The sequence below is a fragment of the Macrotis lagotis genome, chromosome X (genome assembly GCF_037893015.1).
Source record: "Macrotis lagotis isolate mMagLag1 chromosome X, bilby.v1.9.chrom.fasta, whole genome shotgun sequence".
Taxonomy (NCBI): Eukaryota; Metazoa; Chordata; class Mammalia; order Peramelemorphia; family Peramelidae; genus Macrotis; species Macrotis lagotis.
In genome coordinates this window covers 23,850,990-23,856,004 of record NC_133666.1, presented here as the reverse complement: position 1 = coordinate 23,856,004, position 5,015 = coordinate 23,850,990, and positions in this window count along the sequence as shown.

Genomic DNA, 5,015 nt, shown 5'->3' with positions numbered 1-5,015 from the left:
CTGATTTCTCCCTTGTTCCTTGTTTCTGTGATGGCCTCGATGATAACTAGCAAATTATTCAGGAATCTCTGAGTTGTCTTTTATCAAGGTGACAGAAAATATGCTCATCTTCATGGATGGTGCTCCAAATTCTAACTACACAAGTGTGTGTGTGTGTGTGTGTGTGTGTGTGTGTGTGTGTGTGTGTGTGTGTTGTGATAGTGGTGTTAGAGGGGAATGGCACTAACAACTGGAGGGGAGGAATCAAGATCTCATAAAGGAGGCAACCTATTACCCCTGAATGCTAAGAGACAGAATAGAGATGAGGGATGAGTACATCTCCAGGCTCAGCCTATACAAAATCTAGAGTTGGAAGATGAAATATCGAGAATGTGCATGAGGACACGCTAAGATGATGAAGAGAGGAATGTCTTATATCTCATAATATATGATTACCTAAAATGCTAACAACTAATGTACACTGAATAGGACATAAAAGAGAAGGATACAAATGTGTAGGATCAGGGATGCTCCTGAACTTAGCTTGGAACAACTCGGTTGCAGAGTGGATTGATAACTGTAGTTTGGAAAAACCTGAGTTTGAATCCTACCATACACATGTCCTATCTCTGTGATCCTGAGCATGTCATTTTACCTCCCTTTCTCAAGTTTTTATCTGTAAAATAGGGATAGTAATAATACCTCCCTCACAAGGTTTTGAAGATCAAATGTATATATGTGTGTGTGTGTGTATATGTGTATACACACAGATAGATAGATATAGATGTACTTTGCAAACTTTAGAATACTAAATATTATCATTATTATTTGCTTGGGACCCAGGAAGACATGAATTCCAAGTTCCACCTCTAACACATACTAGCTGTGGGATCCTGGGTAAGTCATCTCCTAGTGCTCTAGGCTACAGTCTAAGCCTATTAGTTGGAGTGAAGTGTTCAAATTGTATTACAAGAGAAAATTTCCTCACCTGGGAGTTTCTTATACCCATGAAATTACAGCTCCAGTTTTCCTTGCAGGCATTTTCTCTCTCTTCTCATGATCATTATCATCATTATTAAGCTAAGGAAAATAGCATTATGCCCTTATATCAGCTTCATACATTTAACTTGGTTTAGGGTCTCTGAATTCTCAAATGCTTTCTGGAGCACATTGAATTGCCTTGGAAAGTTTGCCTTGGCTCTCTTGAGCCTTGCTCCACTTAGCTGAAGGAATCCTGAGGAGAACTATATTTCTCTGTCAACTTTTGTGCAAAAGCCTTGCTAATTAGACAAGGTTTCCCATTCCATAATGTCCTCCTATCCAGTCCACTGCTCTGAAGTGTCCTTTGCCTGAATACGTAATCTTGGGCCATGCAGATTGAGGATACTGAAGGTGAGCCATTTTCCCAGTTGAAAAGAACTGGGCATTATTTGCAGAGAAGCAGTGGCTCCAATTCCCTGGAACAGCTGGCTCCCTTTTAGCCCAGCTTTCCCAGCTTAAGAAAAAGAAAAATTAAGCTGTCCCTAGTTAAAGAAAAGTGTGATTCTTGGTCATTGTTTTTTCTCTGACAGGAAAGGCAGTCCACTTGCATTTTAGGTACCTTAAAGAAAGTGATATTTCATTGATCTGATCTTCCCCACTTATGAATTTGAGATACTGGACTGTTCTAAATTCTAAAAACACAATACAATGTGACTAGAGAAAGCGATACATATGAAATCAGGGGACCTGGATCTGTATACTAGTTCAGTTCCCCCCCCCCCCACTGCCAGTGTAACACTGGCCTGAGTTTTCTCATCTGGAAAGTGAAAGGGTTGGAGGCAACTGGTAAAATGGCAAGAATGGTGGATGCCAAAACAGAGGACCTGATTTTGAATTCTGGGTTCTCAAATTTAGCAAATGTTGGCAGAATATTTTTTTCAAAGGACAGGGGAATCATAGGCATGTTTGTAGGCAGCAATAAAGCCATCAGTAAATCCAGAGAGATCAAATATTAATGAAATAGTGGGGTTGAGAAAGTGTGGGTAGAAGGTGGGTGGAATATAGTCCAGGGTGTATATAGAGGTGTTTATTTTGTTGAGGAGAAAGAATACCTCTTCATGTGAGAAAACGGTGAAGGAGGAGATGTGAGGAAATATCTTAATGATATGACAGTTGGAGGAAAGAAAAAGAGAGAGGTCTCAGGAAATACAATATTTTTGGCAAAGTATAAACAGATCCTCTGATGATAGGGTAGAAAAGAGAGTGCCATGAGATTCTTGAGGAGAGATGAAAAGGTTTTGAATAGCAGCTTTAGTGAAAAGAATAGTGGAATGTTTGGGATGTTTAAAATATTTCCTTGCTTCTGTGAGAGGCCAGTTGAGACTGTGTATTATGAATCTGTTGTCATCCCAGTCATCATTGTTTTTTCTAACTCTGTTCTAAGTATATGAATAGAAGCAAAGGAGGTAGATGCTGAAGTTCAGAGTAGAGTCAGGGTAATGACCTGTGGTAGAAAGTTGGAAACTATAGTGACCAAAAAACTATAGTGACAAAAAAACAGTCCAATATTAAAGGGCATGAGCTGCGGGAAAACAAAGAATGATAGAATATTATAATCAGATAAAATAATTTCAGAGTGTATGAATATGGAAGTGAAATCCTTGTGGGTAGGCATGGTCAAGGGAATAATCATTTCTGTGTGAGGTTGAGAAAGACTGGCTATATAGTATGTCAGAATCTACCATATTAAAGAATTATTAAAGCCAAAGAATTTGGGAAAGAATCAATATGTATTTTGAAGACCTCTAGTAAAGCACATGAGTTGAAATGGAGAAAAAGGCTATGAGCCAGGCACTGAACTCACTGAAAAAGGTAGGAGGATGTTCTTTGAGTATTAAGATATTAAGTATTAAATTTGAGGAGTATGAATTTAGAAGACAAGAGGTTGGTGAGGGATGGTGGCAGAGGTAAAGTCTGGAAGCTACAGGGGGAAGGTAGACACCTCCATCAAGACTTTTAAATTGGGGGAAAGTAGTGAAAATGTGGCCAGATAGGCAGAGTCATCAGAAAGAATCAAAGTCTCAGAGAATGCCAGGAGATGGAAGGAGTGAAAAAGGAAAAGGTTTAACATTAATTAAGCAGATCAATTATAGAACATGCATTCCAGAGAGCACTACTATAGGAAAAGAATCAGGAGAGAGCAATCTCATCAAAGCCACAGGAGGAGATAGTATATAAGAGAAAGGAGTAATTAACAATGTTTAAAGCTGCAGAGATGTTTAGGGAGCACAAAAAACTTAGGAAATAATATCAGTAGAATTAATAGGTAAGACCTTGCTTTAAATCTATGAGAAAGCAGGTTCAGTAAGGTGGTGAGGTTGGTAGCCAGACTGATTGAGTGAAAACAGTGAGTAGAAGAAGCAGTAGATATAGATTTATTCTATTAAGATTGCTATTAGTAATGGAAGGAAGAAGAAATATACAATGATAGTTTAAGGAGATAGCGGGTCTTTTTTTGTTCCAGAATTGATATTACCCAAGTACATTTGTAAGAGATTATGCTAACTTTCTGGGGCCGTTCCTATAGTTCTTTGGGTCTTGTGAGGAAAGACATGGTCTCTCTTGCTTCTACATGATAAACTTGCTCCTTTTCTGAATGCAGATTCTTTTGATGGCATTTTAATATAACTTCTTCTGTATGATTTCTTGTTTTTAATGTGTTGTAATCTTTTAATGCTTACTATGCCTCAACTTCAAATCTTCAAAAATCGCTATGTCCCATGACTTACCAACATAGAACATCAGAGAGAAAGAAATTGATGCATGTGCTGCCTCAGGAGAACACTCATAAGACCAGGATCTGGAAGAATTAAGCCAATGATTCATCTAGAAACCTCTGCCATTGTGTTTTAAATAGTGATGTTTCTAGGAGCATCTGGAAAATGAAATACAGTGATGGTGAGATGATTTCCGCATTCCTCTTTAAGAATTTGGAAATCAGAGTGCCAAAAATCATTCCCTAAAACACCTTTGGATGCATCTATGAAAATAGATAATGAAGATTACAGCGGTAAAGGATTTTAAAATCCAAACCTTAAAAGAGTCAATGACTAGTTGCTTAGGAATTTAAAGCCAACTTTTATTATCAGTGGAGTGAAAAAAAATATCTAACACACAGACAAACAGACACATACATATATATGTATACACAGTCATATATACACACACACATATATATATATATATATGAAATTTTGAGTGTCATTCTGAGAAGATGAAATAAGAGATAGGGATCTGATAAGGATAGAAATAATTCTAGGTAGTTATGAATGATGAGGAAATTTAATCCCCATGCTTAGTTTAGATGGAAACAGAGAGGTAAATAGGGATGGTTATGTTTGCAGTATGCTCAGTTGGTTGGTTGCTTGGTTGGTTCTTGATCTTCATTATGAAAGAAGACCAAAACACATCACTATGTTACTAAGTTACAGTGTGTCCGACTGTGGCTGATCAGACCAATCCAATATCGGAATGCTCTGCTACATTTGGGCACAAATAGTCCATGTGAACTCCTGGGGTGGGTACTCTAAACTTATGTATCTCACATTTGCTTTTAGCTGCCTTAATTCTGCCTTGCTCATAGAGCACAGCAACCTCTCTGATGAGGGTAGGCCATGCTGGGTGGTCCTGTACCAGGGTCTCCCATGATGCACAGTCAATTCCAAAGTTCTTAAGAGGGACATTCGGGGTGTCCCTGTATCATTGCATCTGACCCCCCTGTGAGTACTTGCCCTGTGTGAGTTCTCCATAAAATAGCCTTTTTGGCAAGTGTACATTTGGCATTCAAACAATGTGGCCAGCCTGTTGGAGTTGTGCTTTCTGTAGTAATGCTCAGTTGGTATTGCGTTGATAGCTATAGAATGTTCAGTGGAGCTAAGTTGGTGTAGCTAGAGTTTGTGATGCTACCTGATGACCTTGTAAAGATATTGCATTGATTCACATGCCTGCCTCTGGGGACTTATAAACACAGCCTTGATGTTTGCATGCATTTGTAT